The sequence below is a fragment of the Heterocephalus glaber genome, unplaced genomic scaffold (genome assembly GCF_053883595.1).
Source record: "Heterocephalus glaber isolate CG9 unplaced genomic scaffold, H.glaber_assembly_v1.0 deba00000676, whole genome shotgun sequence".
NCBI lineage: Eukaryota > Metazoa > Chordata > Mammalia > Rodentia > Bathyergidae > Heterocephalus > Heterocephalus glaber.
The window spans coordinates 3,638,298-3,656,070 of NW_028258156.1; the positions used below are offsets into that span (position 1 = coordinate 3,638,298).

Genomic DNA, 17,773 nt, shown 5'->3' on the forward strand with positions numbered 1-17,773 from the left:
ATTTGGCCTGGATGGAGGCAAGCTGAATTTTCCTCAGAAAATAATTCTACTTCTATCCCAATATAAAGACAAATGGGTAGTTGAGGACCAAATGACATGCCTCTAATATTTACTGTTTAGCTTATCAGTTGTAATATTCAACAGAAGTGATAATGGGTTAAGCTATCACCATATAAGTAAAAAAAAAAGTTGATAAAATATTTATCAGCTTAAGGAAGTTAGGGATAAGGGTTGTAGGAATGATTCAATAGACAAAATTTAGTTTGTTATGATAGAGGAGCTAGAAATGGAGAAAAAGAAGAAAGACAGGGGGCTTGGTACTCTTCTGGGGAGCATATGTCTGAGAAGGACCCAACTCGGAGTTCATCAGTTGACTTGATGACAAGGGAGAGTGAGAGTTAAGCATCTACCAGGAATGTGGAAAAGAATGAGTGGGAGAGTCGATGATTATGCCTAGAGTGAACCCTGATTCTTAGGTTCTTCTCTTGAGGAAGTGATACCATCTGTAAAGAAAAAGAGAAAGTGGATAAGAAAAATCAAGTCTTTTGAACTTGAGGGTGTATTGAGAAAATAAGTCAAAGCTATTTGAGAGGGAGTCTGAGATAGGGAATAGAGATATGGAGAATCACGGATTTATTTGCCTAAACATGTTGAATGTCAGAAGAAGATAAGACCTGCCGGAGATTGTAGAAGGAGATGGATTAGGCTGTTCACAATAGAGACATCTGCCCTGACTTTTCTTACAGGTAAACCAGGAAAATCACTGGTTTTGTTTCTAAACATGTGATTCTAATTTCCAGAATTTTAAAAGCCATTAATCAACTTTCACTTAGTATGATTATATAGTCATCTTGGTAGCTTTCTTTGGCATTCATTTGAATGCTAGCATGGTCTTAAGCTTTCTTTTCTCTTTGTTTTTATTGTCTATTTTCTTCATAATTCAGGTATTGTGTTATGTCATTACATTTTGCCCTGGCAGCTTAAATAATACTATATTAAGCAGTATTCAAGGCAGACAAGATATACTTCTAGTATCTGCATACTATATTTTCAGGTGCTTTAAAGCAGATAAGCTTTGTATTTCATCAGTTCAAGGATAAATGCACAAATACTGTATCAAAAATTCCTCAGTTTAATCCTTGTTTGACACTATGATTTTGGAAAAAATAATCTCTAAGCCTTACTCTCTTAACTTTTCAAAATAGGGATAATTATAGTATTCTGTAAGATTGTACGTAGGGATAAGTGTCTGGCACATAGGACAAGACCATTGTCCTATGTGTCTCAGCTATAGTAATGTCACAAGATGGGTGACCAAGGGATTGGATGTTTAACATGATTTTAGTGCATATTTTCCCTGCTATTTGAACATTGATAGTTGAAGTTGTGTTGGACAATCTTACATTTAATCTTATAATATTGTAAATAGTTAAAAGATAACTTGGTAGTGCTATAATTGTTTTACAATTCAACTTTTTACTATAACTATGACAGATACTTCCATATGGTGGTTCATACATGCCATAGCCTATGTTAAATTTTAGTTAACCTTTTTTTTTTGTGGGAGGATTATATTGGCATCTTGTTTTTCAAGCAGTAGAAAAAATAACAAAACAGTAGCATATGAATTTGATTGAAATGAGCTTTAAGCTTGAGAACTATTAATTGGATTATTGTATTAGAAAGAGGCCAATGGAATAAAAAAATGAAGAATCTCTTTTTTTTTTTTTTTGGTACCGGGGATCGAACTCAGGTCCTTGCACTTGCGCAGCAGGTGGCGAAACCACTGAGCTAAATCCCTGGCCCAACATGGAGAATCTTGATATTCATAGTAGCTCCATTCTTTGGTTGGCTCTTTGTACACTTGATGATCAAAAAACCAAGGTACATAGTTACTATGGAGTTATGTTACAATAAAATTTTATAAATCACGTTACTCTATATTTTAAATGTACTGGGAGATAGCTTCAAGATAACTTTCCAGTGGACCCTGTTTTATAAAGGGAGAATTGCTTTTTGTGACAGTCATGCCTTATTTTAAAAATCAAGTTCTTAAATATTCAATTTTTAAAAAAGAAACCTATTTTGTGACTTTTATAATTAATAAAATTAAAATCTTAATCTTATTGCCTTTAATTTTGTCAACTAGAATTCTACTACTGGTATCTGCAGTTTTCTTTTGGATGATAAACATGTCTGAGAGATAAGCATTACTCTTTTTTTTTTTTGGTACCGGGGATCGAACTCAGGTCCTTGCGCTTGCGCAGCAGGTGGTGAAACCACTGAGCTAAATCCCTGGCCCTCAAGCATTACTCTTTATATGCACAATATTTGGATTCTGTATAATAGTATCATTAGTTTAAAATTGTTCCACAATATATTTTTTTAGCACTGTTTTGCTACTCACTGAGCTTTAATAGAGTTGGTTGTCAAGAACTATTTCTTCTCTGTTGTCATTATTTTAAATCCTTACTCCTCTACTGATACTCATCTAAAAATATATTTTAATGAATCTGTATGGATATAGAAGCCTATTGACCTCTATGAATGCAGACATGTTTGTGAATTAACTGTATTCATCTGAGATTATAAAAACATTGCTAGTTTGTTACTTGGGTTGAACAGCTGTTTATCCCCAGATTGTGGTGGAGGAATAACTACTAAAAAGTCAAAATGTTGATGTCCATTTTAATGTTTGTAAGTGTTTCAAACAAGCTATTTGAAGTATACATGTATAATAATTTTTGTTACATAAAGAAAAGAGAGTTAGGTTTAGTTTAGGTAAAGCATATCCTTTCCAATTAATTTTTCCATCACTGTGGCTGTTAGTGCCCACAACAGGGTTTCAGATACAGCATTGAGCATCTCCTGGTAGCAGTCCATTTCCTATCCTTCTGTAACATGCTAAAAAATGTAAAGTATTAGAAAGGTTTCAGTAAATATTGATCAAATTAGTATATCATTTGACTAATACTTTTCTACAAGCCTTATAAATTCAGTCCTAGTTTTTGCTTTAAAAAAACTAACCATAAAATTTTTTTTGCCTTATCAAATTTATTAATGAAATCTAATTGATCTGTCACTGATTGGTGCTTGGGACAAAAATCTAAAAGCCATCTGTCAGTGTAATTGCTCAAATATTAAGTGCATCAACACATTTATATTGTAAAATTATACTGTATATTCTTAGGGTTTAAAAAATCAAGTCTGAATTTTATATATTTAAAATCCTCATGTTTTTAATTTTCTCATCTCAATAGCTGATGTATTAAAACTAGAGTAATGTGAAACAGCTGTGTATATTCATAAGTGATGATAGGCCAAAGGAAAGTGGGAATAAGCAAAAAAATTTCCTCAGCATAAGCTTTGCCAGTTTCTGTAGAGCCACCTTACATTTCAAAAGTATGACTAAAATAATTTCTCATAGTTGCATAAATTAGCAATATATGTTTTGAATTTGAACATGTCTTGAGATGTTGCTATTTCTTTAGCATTCCTTAGTTATTAGCACAAAATGGGAAATGCTTTTTTTGTGAATGAAAATGTGAATAAAGTATTTTTTAATAAATCATACAAGTCAATTATTAAATCATATCATTATATGCAACCATTATCCAGCCTTTTCTCCTTTTGGAAAATATACAGAATTTTAACAAATGCTGTTATTGAATACAAAACAAAAGGAAAAAAAGATAGTTTCTCCCTTCCCCCACAACAGAGCTATACACAAATGCTTTAGTATTTATTGCATGTGGATCTTATGCAGATGAATCAAGGAATCAAATACTTTGCAATGGTCTGTGATAATAACTGAAATTGTGTTCTTTTTTTTTACTGTATTTTATCATTCCTCACTAATGTTGGGACTATTTAAACCTTGAAATTTTCACTGGCAGGTTATTTAGAATCTGTTATTAGGGTATCATAGGAAGGATGTAGTGAGTTGGTGGTAATTGATTTATCCCCATCATACTGAACCTCCCGCTCTTCTTCCACTTTGTCCTCCCTTGGGCAATAATCACAGGGTCGAGCTGCCAATCTGTAGACTTAATTTTTTCCAGCAGTACCATCTGGCTCCTTGGCACCAGAAGTTGTATTGGTTCTTTGTGGTTGCTACTGAATTTGTCATATTGTTAGACAGCTTATAGTATGTTTCTTGCTACTTGATCCTAATTTTATTTCAACTAATTATTGATTATTATTTAGGGAATCTTCTTTTGTGATTTTTGAGTACATAGCAGGATTTTATTGTGAAAAGAATAGAATGCACCTAAACAAATTCTGCGTGTCAGCCTGGAGATTCTCTTTCCTGTGTTGTATCCTGTCTATTTCTTTAGTAGCTCTCCCTTTCAAGAAAGATTAATGTATAGTTAATTGTAGAGATTTTCTGTTTCATTCTGTTTCAGAATTATTTGAACATGTATTCAAAACTCTGTTATGACTGCCATCGTGTCCCAGTCCTGAATATCTAGAAGTCTCTATCAGTGGCAAAGATAAACTCCTAACATCCAGCAATACTTTATCTCCCTTTAAAAAATGTCCACTTGTGTACATCTTGTATTTTATTTTGTAGACGAGCTGGTTTTACTGCCAGGTCTAGTAACAATTTTCAGAATAATTGTGAAAAGTTCATCTAAGTTTTGGTAATTAAGAATTTCCAAGCCCATATGTCTATAAACTTCAGCAGTTTTTTTCATATTACATAATAAACTAGAGACTTTTGATGAAGGCAAAAATTTTTTGGCCCATTTGTTTTAAAAGTAAATATAATAAAAATAATTTCTTGAATTCTTAAAGAATCTGCATATAAAATAGATAATTTTGATAAGTATTTACTTTATCATATTTGATGGGGTTTAATTTTAGTGGAACAGGTTAGATATATCTTCTAGAAACTTTTTAGGGGTATTCATTCATATGAGTGTTATTTTGAATTTAAATTTTAAATGAGATGCTATGTAATCTATGTTGCTTGATAGTAACAGTAGTATATTAATGTATTAGAAATATTCACTCTTGACTCCTTTTTATTGTGGATGTAAAGGTATTTAGAAATTTTAAACAGTGATTTAGCTAGGATTATTTTAATACCACCGTATTAGAAACCTACTAACAAACTGGATTTTTCAGAACATTTTCAAAATGTTACATAAAATATACAGCAAAATTGCTATAATTTGGCTGAGATGTGGTGTTAAAATCCAGCTGTTTATAATTTTTTGGTTTTAAATATATAAAGAAAAAGCAATAAATGTCACTCTGTAGAAAGAGCTAAATCAGATGTCAGTGAAATGATTCATGTGCTAACTGGAATAGTTAACACGCATTTTATTCTACTGTCTAGCAGAAGAGGTGGGCTATGGAAAAATGAATTCTTCACTAAATAATTCACAACAATTATATCAAATTTTAATAACTTGAGCTAGGAAGGCATATATATGATTCATGTTCTCACAATCACCTATATTAGAGATTAATTGTGCTTTCTTTAAACAAAAATGCACGCATAAATGTTTTTAACTGGTAAATCATGATTATTTTTATATTTATAGAGCAGTATCATTTGATCAGTTTTTGGCTATGACTTAATTTGAAGCTTAAATTTCATAGCTAATCTGTTGTCTCAAATGCCAGCTCATTAGAATTTGCCCCTAATATAAAAAAAATGCCCTGATTTTTTGTTGGCTTTATCTTAACTCAAATATGTAAAGGGGACAGTAGAACATTTTTCTTTGGAATCACAGAGAGTTCAGTGACCTTTCTGTGGCAAATTATGTAGAAAGAAAATATTTATATTCATTTAAAATAACCTCCGTGAAGAAATAGTCTCATTACCCTGTTTGATCAATTTCTTGTAGCCTGAGCATAGCATGCTGCTACTGCCATTGGCTGATGGACTACGCTGAGCGGTGGCTAATGGCAGTGGTGCTCATCAGGAAGGGTTCAGCCAGCGGTCAGCAGCAAATAATTCAAGACTGTTTCTAAGTTTGTGGCTGGTGGAATTCGCTTCTTGCCCCAAGCCAGCAGCATTGCTGAGCTGGGCTATTTGATTACAAGAGAGGCATATTTGCCTCTTAGCAACTGCACATTTGCACAACCCGTAGTCCTCTACTGCCTCCAAAGGTTTTCCTTTTGTGAGGGTAGAATAATACTTTATTGTTGATTGACAGACAAAAGAGGTTCTAATACAAGGCAAGCTTATAGCCATTTTTGTAGTTGTTATTGGATTTAAAAATTTTCAGCCACGTATACCATTTTTTGAAAAAGTATAGGACAAACCTATATATCATATAAATAGACACCAAAACCCCAATGTGTTAGAATTTTAATGTGCAGATTAGCAGAGGTTTGCACAGCCTGAATACAATTGAATACTCTTACTTTTTTTTGCACAGCAGGATCAGCAGTAGAAAATAAATTTTGACCCTAGTGTATGTACATATAGTGATGCTTTAAGTATATGTGCCTTTCAACTAGAATTAATGTTATATAAACTTTAATTAATGCTGTTGAAAGAAAAATTGATATTAGTACAGTTTCTATATAAGCTGTTCACATTTAAGAATTAATTTTTATATAAGAAGTTAAATTTTGAATCCTGAACACATTGTCATTATAGAATTTGGAACATGGTTCTCACAGGAATGAATGTGCAGAAGAAAATATGTGTCTTTAGTGGGAGACAAAGGTATTTATAACTTAGCAGTTAAGAAACAAGCAAGAAAAGATAAATTTAGGAAGGACAGTCTGAGGTTTATGGTCCTGGGAAACCAGGACCGGAAAAAAAAGTTTTCTTAAAAACATGGTTTTATGGCTTTTCTCACTCAGATTAAATGGTTAGAACTGAAATTCTGAGATTTTTAAAGGAAGCTGGTATAAAAATGTTCGGACCATAAACGATATTAATCTTATTCTTGCACTGTTTTTTGGTGATTGGTTTTTAGAAAAAAATATATCTGCTGTACTTTAAAGGAATAGTGCAAACACTCTTTGAACCAATATATTTTGATATACATAATTTAAATTATTATTTTATGTAACCTTTTGATATAATTCATAGTAAAATGAAATTGCATATGTAAGTTAAATATAAGGTTAATTTTTAATATTCCTTTGTGATGTTATATAGAGAGCATATAGTGCTTCTTTCTTACTTAAAGGGTGTTTGTTCTATTTTTGTCTCACAAAGTCTATGGCAGATATGAGAGTTATTATAATTTAAAATGAACAACAGAAAGTGCATTGGTGTGAGTTTTCCAGTTAGCAAATCTTGCAGTGTGTTTTGGGACTTAGGGAAAGTTAAAGCAAGAGCAAACATTAACATAGACATAAAGTGTACACGGGCATTTCTCAATAAAAGGACCTTAGGGCATATCAGTATGCATAATATGACCATCACCATATTTACTTACTTTAAAAATAGCCACTTTAGTGGCAACTTAGAGTCCAAAAAGGAAAAAGTGAGTTTGAGTGATTTGATATTGCAAGGCAGTAATATGGCCCATCGTATCAAGCAGCTGTCCCTTTGCAATTTCAGTTAACGTATTTGAAATAATTCTTTAAAAAACAAATTGGAGCTACAGGAGGAAATGGAAAATATTTTAAGAATGGCTTTTAATTGTTTAAAAATTAACATGGCTACAAGTAAATTACCAAAGTTAGGATGTAAGTGTGATGTTATATAAATTAGGATTATAGCTTTTTGCTAACATTTTATTTATAAGGTAAATTATGGGAGTGTGATGTAATAAGGAAAATGTTCTTTAAATTACTAAAATCTCTTGCAAATAGTTGCAAAAATGGCATTTAAGAACTCTAATCTACTACGTTAAAATTACTTGTATTTGTCTATATCATTACATAGCATTTATTGTTAAGTGGCCTTTCCTCCTTTTTAAAGAGGCTCATAGTTTCTTTTGGGGGGGAGGGTACAGCAAAAGGCAGTACCTTAGCAGTGCTCTGTGACAATTGGCACCTGCAGGTAGAGAGGTCTATTTTATTATTAACTAGGTTCTTCCTTTTTATTGTAAATATAAAAAATACAAAGTAATGTACAAAGTGTGACAAACGTTTTCAACTCAGATTTTTACATATAGGTCCATTTGGTAGGGGAAAAGAGGAAAAGGGACAAATAGAGGTTTCCTATGCATTCTTTCTAGGTAAGGCTGACATAGGAACAGGGAAAGGAGCAAGGTGGTAGGGTTGGGAGGTTGGAATTTTGGTATCTGTTCACCAGAAATTTAAGTGCTCAGATGGGTTCCTTAGGCCTTTAAAATCAAATTGATATGTAAATATGCGAGAATGAATTTCAGTGGTATGCATGGTGAATTACTGTTTTATTATTAGAGAAGTTAGGGTGCAGAGAGACTAGGTGATTTGCCTGAGGACACACACACAGTGAGTAATGGTGGAGCTGAGGTAGAAGTTCAGGTCTGTTTTTTCTCCAGTAGAACACTAATACCTTTTCTTTTCTCTTCTCTCCTCCCCTCCCCTCCCCTCCCCTCCCCTCCCCTCCCCTCCCCTCCCCCCCCTCCCCTCTCCTCCCCTCCCCTTCCCTCCCCTCCCCTCCCCTCCCCTTCCCTCCCCTCCCCTCCCCTCTCCTCTCCTCCCCTCCCCTTCCCTCCCCTCCCCTCCCCTCCCCTCCCCTCCCCTCTCCTCCCCTCCCCTCCCCTCCTCCCCCCCCCTCCCCTCCCCTCTCTTCTTTTCTTTTCTTTTTTTTTTTTTGCGGTACGGGGGATCAAACTCAGGACCTTGAGCTTGCGAGACAGGTGCGGCAACACTGAACTAAATCCCTGGCGCACTAATACCTGTCTTGCAGTAGTGTTCATTGTGAAATGGTTAAACCAAATGTCTTAACATATGCATTGCCCCACGTATTACTATCAAAATTATTTGTGATGAGGACCTTCTAGAGCGTGTGGTGGGGTCTGGCGTGGCCTGGACAGTTGATCCTGCCAAGATGCTTCAAAGCTTCATTAAAAATGTCTGGGTCCCCTTGGAGCCATACTATACCCAAGTTTACAAGGAGATTTGGGTAGGAATGGGGTTGATGAGCTTCATTGTTTATAAAATCAGAAGTGCTGATAAAAGAAGTAAAGCTTTAAAAGGTTCAAGTCCTGCACCTTCTCATGGTCATCACTAACTAGCTCTCTTGAGTACACATGAGATGAAACATCAGTCTGCCTGTAAATCTAAGCCAGCTGTGTCAGATGGGAGCACAGAACATCACTGCAACCTGCATAAATAGTGTTTGCTCTGAGGCATGAATAAATGTACCTGTGAGATGCAAAAAAAAATTGTGATGAGAACGCTTAAAATCAGTCCTGTTAGCAATTTTCAAATGGACGATACATTGTTATTAACTAGTCACCAAGATGTACAATAGATCTCTTGAATTTATGAGTATTCTTCCTAACTGAAATTCTTTGTCCTTTGACTAACATCTTCTCAACTCCCTCACCTCTTCAGGCTCTGGTAACCACCATTTTACTCTCTGCTTCTATGATTTCAAGGGGTGTGTGTGTGTGCGTGTGTATGTGTGTGTGTGTGTGTTTGTGTGTGCGTGTGTGTGGTGATTGAACCCAGGACACTGCTCACTGTAGGGAGGTGCTCTACTATTGACCTACATCCCAAGCCCTTTTGTTTTGTTAAATTGTCTAGTCTAGCCTTGAATTTATGATCCTCATGCCTCAGCCTCCCAAGTAACTGGGATTACAGGCATGTACTACCACACTCAGCCAATGTTGACTTTGTAATACTTCATATATGTGAGATCATGCAGTATTTATCTTTCTGTGCCTGACTTATTTCACTTACCATAATGTCTTTTAGGTTCATTTCTGTTACAAATGACAAAATTTCTTTTTAAGACTAAATAGTATCCCATTATATAGATGTACCACATTTTCTTTATCCATTCATCTGTTGATGAACACTTGCTTGATTCCTTGTCTTGGCTATTGTGAATAGTGCCACAGTGAATATAGAAGTGCAGATATCTCTTTGACATGTGATTTCATAACTTTAGGAGTATACTTTCCAGGGGATTTCTGGGTCATATGGTAGTTCTACTTTTTGTTTTTTGAAGAATATACCTATTCTTTTCCGTAATGGCTGTACTAATATTCATTCACACCAACAGTGTGTAAGGCCTCCCTTTCTCCCCATTCTTTTCAACTTGTTATTTTACATGTTTTTGATAATAATCATTCTAGGAGGTCTTAGGGGATATCTCTTTTCTTTTAATTTACATTTCTCTGATGATTAGTGGTACAGTATTGATACATATACTCGTTGGCCATTTTTATGTTTTCTTTAGGGAAATGTCAGTTTAGTTCTTTTGCCCACATTTTAATAGGGTTATGTGTTTTCTTACAGTTGAGTTGTTTCAGTGTGAGTGGGTGTGGATTTATTTCTGGGCTTTCTGCTCTGCTACATTAGTTTATATGTCTGTTTTTATGCCAGTGTTAGGCTGTTTTGATTGCTATAACTTTAAAGAAGATTTTCAAATCAGATAGTGTAATTCACCTTGTTTTGTTCTTTTTGCACAAGGTGATTTTGCTATTTGTGGTCTTTTATGGTTCCATATGAATTTTAAGAGTATTTTTCTATTCCTGTGAAAAATATCATTAGAATTTTGAATCATTGAATCTGTAGAACACTTGGTTAATATAACCGTGATAATACATATCATGAATATGATATATCTTTCCATTTATTTTTCTTTCTCCAGTTCTTTAAATTTTTTTATTAGTACATGTTTGCAACACATAATGATTATACTCACCATAGGGGATGTGTATATGTACATATCACATCTTAATTTTTTTTTGTCCCCTTCTTCCAAAGTTTCCTCCCCTCCCCATTTATAAAAGATCTACTTCTTGTTGGAATGTTTTATAGTTTCTAGTGTAAAGATCTTTTACCTCTTTTGTTAAATTTATTCCTAAGTGGTTTTTTTTTTCTGTTTTTTGGGTAAGTTCATTGTTAACATATAAAAATGCTACTAAGGGCCAGGGGTTTAGCTCAGTGGTTTCGCTGCCTGCTGCACAAGCGCAAGGACCCGAGTTCGATCCCTGGTACCAAAATAAATAAATAAATAAATAAATAAATAAATAAATAAATATGCTACTGATTTCACTGTTGATTTTTATATTTTGCAGTCTTATTGATTTTGCTTATTAATTCTCACAGATTTTCTTGGTGGAGTCTTCAGAGTTTTCTTTATATAGGATCATATTATTTGGCTAGATAATGAAAGCAAAGCATGTGGCATCACAATCCCAGGTTTGAAGTTATATTATAAAGCTACAGTGATTAAAACAGCAGGGTACTGTTTTAATACCACAAAATCAGGCATGTGGATCAATGGAAAAGAATAGAGGAACCAGAAACAACCCTAGGCACGTGCAGCTATATGATCTTTGACAAAGGGACCAAAAACATACATTGGGGTCCAGGGATTTAGCTCAGTGGTGCCATGCCTGCCTTGCAAGCAGAAGGTCCTGAGTTCCATCCCTGGTATGGCAAGAAAAGAAAAGAAAAGAAAACCAACAAAAAAGAAACATACACTGGAAGAAAGCCTCTTTAATAAATGGTGTGGGGAAAATTGCCTGTCCACATGTAGAAGATTAAGTCTAGACTCATATATCTCATCATGTACTAAATTAAAATAAAACGGATTAAAGATCTAAATGTTAAAACAGGAACACTTAATCTGCTGGAAGATAAAATAGGTACAACTGTTGAAGGCCTAAGTGTAGGCAAGGATTTTTCTGAACAGAACTACAGGGGAACAAGAAATAATATGAGAATCAATGAAATAAGGTCTGTCAAATTAAAAAGCTTCTCCACAGCAACCAGCAGAGTGAAGAGACAACCTACAGAACAGAAAAAAATTTTTGGCAGCTATTACTCAAAGGACTAACATTTATAATATATAAAGAACTAAAAAAAATTAGACTCCCCAATATAAAAGACTCAGTTAAGAAATGGGCAATCAAAATGAATAGATACTTCTCAGAAGTCCAAATGGCCAATAAATACATGAAAAAATGTTTAGCGTCACTGACTGTTAGAGAAATGCAAATTAAAACTACCTAGAGATACTGTCTTACCCCAGAAAAAAGGGCTATCATGAAAAAAATCTAATAGTAACAAATTCTGGTGAGGATATGGGGAAAAAGGAACTCTTCTACATTGTTGGTGGGAATGTAAACTAGTATAAGCAGTATGGAAATCAGTATAGAGATTCCTCAAAAAACTAAAAATAGAAATTCCTTTTGACCCCAGCTATTCCTCTTCTAAGTATCTTCCCAAAAGAGTTAAAATCATCATATTACAGGGATACATGCATACCCTTGTTTATAGCCGCACAATTTTATAACAGCTAGATCTTGGAAACAGCATGTAAGTCCATCAACAGATGAATGGATAAGGAAAATGTGTTTATACACAGTGAAGTACTGCTTTATCATAAATAGAAACTTGAGGCATTCATAGGTAACTCGGGAACATAATGTTAAGTGAAATAAGTCAGGCACACAAACTTAAATATCACATGGTTTCTCTTATATGAGAAGCTCAGTATGTATGTATATATATATATATACACACAAAGAGCAAAATAGAAGATAGATAAATAGGAAATAGAAGTTGAAATTATTCTCAAAATTAACTTATGTTTAAAAATATTTTAATATATATGATAATTTTCATTTATACTACTAGTTTCTCTGAGTTCATTGAAAAGAGTTTTGTGCTATAATGTTTGTTTCTTCTTTGAAAGAATCTTTTTTGTCTATGTCTTGTACTTTTTTTTTTTTGGTATGGGGGATTGAACTCTGTATGCCTTGTACTTTGAGTAACTACTTTTAAGATTTTGATACACAGTGCGTTAACTATTTTTATTCTCTTATTATTTTGTTAAGAAATTTAATTTTATTTTTTAATAAAAAGAACAAATTCACCTGTAAAAAAAAATCATATTCTTTGGAAACAGACAGTGTAACTTCTTCCTTTCCAATTTGGATGTTTTTTATTTCTTTCTCACTGTTATTAGGACTTCCAGTTCTCTGCTGAATGGAAGTGGCAAAAATAGCTATAGGGTTTGTCATAAAAGGCCTTTACTGCGTTGAGATATATTCCTTCCATGCTTAATTTGTTGAGCTATTTGGTTTCTTTAAAGTTCATTTCTCATTAGATAAACATAGCATAATAATATCTATAGTTGTGGATTATTGAGGTCAAAATTAATCTATGCAAATTTTCTTTGTGAATCTGAAAATGTTTTACCTAAAGAATTGTTTTTTCTGACTTAATACATGGTGAATCTAAGGTGTAGGTAGTTTGGAGAATTTCAGTACATGGTTTTTGATTTTTAACCATGGGAATAATGTTGTCTTTTTAGTTCTGAAAGGAACTTAGTTATTTATTTAGCACACTACTTCTTCATCTTATAGATGAACTCTTCATCATAGATTGGTTTGGCAGATTCCAGAAGTCATATATCTAATGTTACCATCATTACTAAAAAGTTATTGGACTTTAATATCAAGCACTGTGCTGGGTATTTTAATCATAATATATTGATATAGGAAGTATAATATCATTATGCTGTTAAAGAAACAGATTTAGGGTGGTCACATTGCTAGGAAGTAGAAAAACCAGGATTCAGCCCAAAATTTGGCTCTAGTGTCTGTATTCATAGTAGAGTGTAACTTACCTTCCAAATTCCAGGTACCAAACTTTAGTCTTCTGATTCCAGCTAGTGAAACATGATCTGATATCACATCTATATTTTCTTTAGAGAGTCTGTTAATATTAACAAGTATAAAGTTTGAATCACTTAAGTAATTCTTTATTCATCTATTTTTTTAAAAAATGAATTTTCCCGGTTATACAAAAGAATCCTATGATAGGAATGCTATGTTAGTTTTTTTGATGAAATTCTTTTGTAAGAATAAGAAAATATAGTAATTGATCCAGATGTTAGTAAAATAAAATTCATTGTAAAGCTATAATCACCTAGTTAATTTTTTTTAAAGAAAGGAAGTATTGGTAACCTGTACAGTGGTGTATTACAAAACTATGGAGTATTATAAAACTATGTTTTATTTTTACCGTGGAAGATTTCTTAATGCAATTTTGCTTACATTAAAAGAGAATTTGTACTCTAATGGTGCAAAATGCTTGAAGGAAGTAGTAGTAGCAACTTTATGATATTCAGTGCAGTAGGAGAAACTGGTCAGTGTAAAATACAAACAAAACATTAGTAATACAAATAAGCACTTAATTGTGACTGGTTTATTTTTCCAAAGTGACATTTTAATTCCTCCTTCAAAAATACTTAAGTGGAATCTTGTGATAATGTGCCTTCAGAGGCCTATTCAATGGGACTGTCTCATTGTGAGATTTTTTTTTCAGTACTGGGGATTGAACCCAGGGAATGCTGAGCTATATCACCATCCTTTTTTATATTTTTATTTTGAGGTAGGGTCTTACCAGGTTGCCCAGGTTGGCCTCAAACTTGTAATCTTCCTGCCTCAGCCTTCTGAGTAGCTGGGATTACAGAGACATGTGCCACTGTGCCCAGCTACTATAATTTATTATGCAATAAAATTTTGAGATAAATTAGAAAAAAATAAGGATAACTAGAATAGATCCTTTAGGAAATATGTTCCCAAATAGAAAAGATACTAATAGGAATTAATATTTATCCTATTCGGGAAATATAAAATAATGCAAGATCCCTGCTTATGGTCATGTACATTAAAAACTGCAGAACAAAAGCTAATAGTGATGTAATATAAACTATAATGTATATGGTGAGAAGCTAATAATAATGTAATATAAATTATAACATATATAATGAGGCTTTGACTACCCAAGCCATATATGTATAATTTGCGAACTCATTGAAGGAATGATAATGGAAATCAGTGATCTTTGTTAAGTGAGAGAAGAAAAAAGAAGCTGCAATAAAGGTTGAGGGGAATTAGGGCCACATAATGTCACAGAGGAGAAAGAGACATTTTTAGCTCAAAAACTGATAGAGTGAGAAACAACAGAGATTACTGAATATGAGAACTGAAAACAGATGATAGAAGCTGATCTCAAAGTGATTGGAATCATTTTTAATACATTATTGCTAACTAAAGCTCATACTTCATTCAGATTTCCTTGGTTTTTACCTGATGTTCTTTTTCTGTTACAGAAGCCATCCAGGATACCACACTACGTTTAGTCATCATGTCTCCTTAGGCTCGTTTTAGCTGGAGCACATTCTGAAACTTTTTTTGCTTTTGTTGACCTGACACTTTTGAGAAGTAATAGTTATTTTGCAGTGTCCCTCAACTGGGACTTGTCTGATATTTTTATGATTAGACTAGGGTTATAGGTTTTTTGGAAAGATGCTAAGAAATAAAGTATAATTTCATCATTCATATCAAAGCATATATAATTACAGTAATATGATTTATTTATCAGGTCTTTTTTTTGGTACCAGGGATCGAACTCGGGACCTTGTGCTTGTGAAGCGGGCAGTGGCACCACTGAGCTAAATCCCTGGCCCTTTATCACTTTTGATATTAACCTTTATCACCTGTCTGAGGTAGAGTTTGACAGGTTTCTCCACTATAAAGTTACTCCTCTATTTAAATAATAATAATAATAATTATTATTATTATTATTTTGGTACCAGGGATTGAACTGAAGACCTTGCGCTTGTGAGGCAGACGCGGTGCCACTGAGCTAAATCCCTAACCCCTATTTTAACTATTTTTAGCTTGTTACTCAATATAATTTACATTCATCAGAAATTCATAAGAATAATGCAAGAGATTTCTGTATACATTTTACTCAGATTCTGTTTCTGTCTCTCTCTCTCTCTACACACACACACACACTCACACACACTCACACACACACACACAATTTTTTGTTCTGAACTATTTGAGAATAAGTTGAAGACCTTGTGTCCCATTGAAAGGAAATGAGTTATATATTTTTTGGTAGAACTTCCATGAAAATGGTGGTGTGATCTTGTCAGTATATCGTATCAAGGGGGACTTGATTGATATTGATGGTTACTTTTGATCATTCAGCTAAACTGATGCCTTCTTGGTTTTCTACTTGGAAGTTATTTCTTTTTCATTTGTAATTAATGAGTACGGGGATACTTTAAGATCATGTAAACAGCTTGTTTCTTTCTGAATTCTCTATACTTGTTTCACTATCAGTGATGCTTTCCTAAGGATGTGTTTACTAGTTGGCATTCCATTATAAGAAAAATGTTTCCCTTATTCTCTATTTGTATCAATATAGACATAGATTGCCACCATTTATTGTCATTATTTTGATGCTGAAATTATTATCCCCATTCTGACTCTTGCTAACTCTTTCATGTTGACATCTATGTTCTTATAATAGATTCTGGTTGTTTTAAAAATACTTCGTATAGCAAGATGTTCCAGACTTATTTTGTGCTTTTGTTGTTCTGGTCCTATAATTAGCCTTTTCTCTAAGAAGCTGTGGTTTCTTTTAGTGGAGAATAATATTTAGAAACCAAGGTCTAGGTGTCTTATGTATTCATGCTACTGGTATATCATTTCTTCTAGACTCTTGCATTGGACAGAATTGGAAATATATATGTAATAATATACATAAATATGCATTTTTACATATATATTCATTTCTATATCTTTTGGAAGTGCTGCTGTGTGACTTCTGAGGCTAGATCATAAGAAGCTTTACAGCTTTGTTCTGGGTCTCTCAGTATGCTTACTCTTGGGATGTTTTTTTCTTGGATCCTGGCTGTTATTCTGAGAAGACCAAGCCATATGAAGAGGCCATGTGCTTGTGCTCTTGTTGGCAGCCCCAAATGAGCTCTAGCCTATTGCATCACTTGCTAACCATGTGAGTGAACCATTTTGGATGTTCTGTCCCAGTTGAGTCTGCAGATGACTGTACCTCAGTCAACTTCACATGGTGAAGAAGTGAAGTAGACAACATATTGGATTCTTTTTAAATGCAGGTCTTATTATTCAACACACTGGATTTTTTTTTGGTACCGGGAATTGAACTCAGGACCTTGCACTTGCGACGCAGGCGGCAGAACCACTGAGCTAAATCCCTGGCATATACTGGATTGTTTTCTAGTGTAGGTCTTATTACTGGATTGTTTTTTAGATTTAGGTCTTATTATTCAACACACTGGATTGTTTTTTAATGTCAGCCTTATTATTCAGATATGGTGAGGGCAGCAGGTCAGGAGACAACTATCATTGAAAAGGTAGTTTGTTATTCACAGTGCCTAAGAGAAGAAGGTACAACCACCACACAAGGCCATGTGGGAGGTACCAGGGCTGGTCAAGAGGAAGAGGAAGTGAAGGGAAAATGTAGGTCAGAACTTTTACTGTGGTTTATGTGAGGAAGGCAAGGGAAGGAAGGGTAAGCAGGTATACATGTGGCTAGATCAAATAATTTTAGCAGGCTCTGTGGTATAGGGTCTACCCTAGTTGTCTGGTAACTAGCCCTGGGGTAGTGTGGATGGTTAGTGGTGGTTAGTGGCCCAGAGGTTAAGAGCTAGATAAAGGAGGTAACTATGCTACATATGGCATGATGTTTTGTCTGTCATTATTTGTAATAAAAAAGTAATAGTTTTTTGGATACTAGAAACATGCTTATTTTAGTATGACAATAATTTATATTTTTGGAGCACTTACTGTGTTAGGCATAAGGCTAAGTACTCTATATTGATATGTCTTTTTTTTTG

General features: G+C 33.9%; 1 protein-coding gene and 1 pseudogene across 5 annotated transcripts in view; both read left to right on the plus strand.

Moving 5' to 3' along the window:
* The window catches only part of Skap2 (src kinase associated phosphoprotein 2), a 310,376-nt gene that overhangs the window by 179,512 nt on the left and 113,091 nt on the right, over window positions 1–17,773 (plus strand). The window lies entirely within an intron of this gene.
* LOC101712319 (ATP synthase subunit ATP5MPL, mitochondrial pseudogene) lies at window positions 8,733–9,296 on the plus strand (annotated as a pseudogene).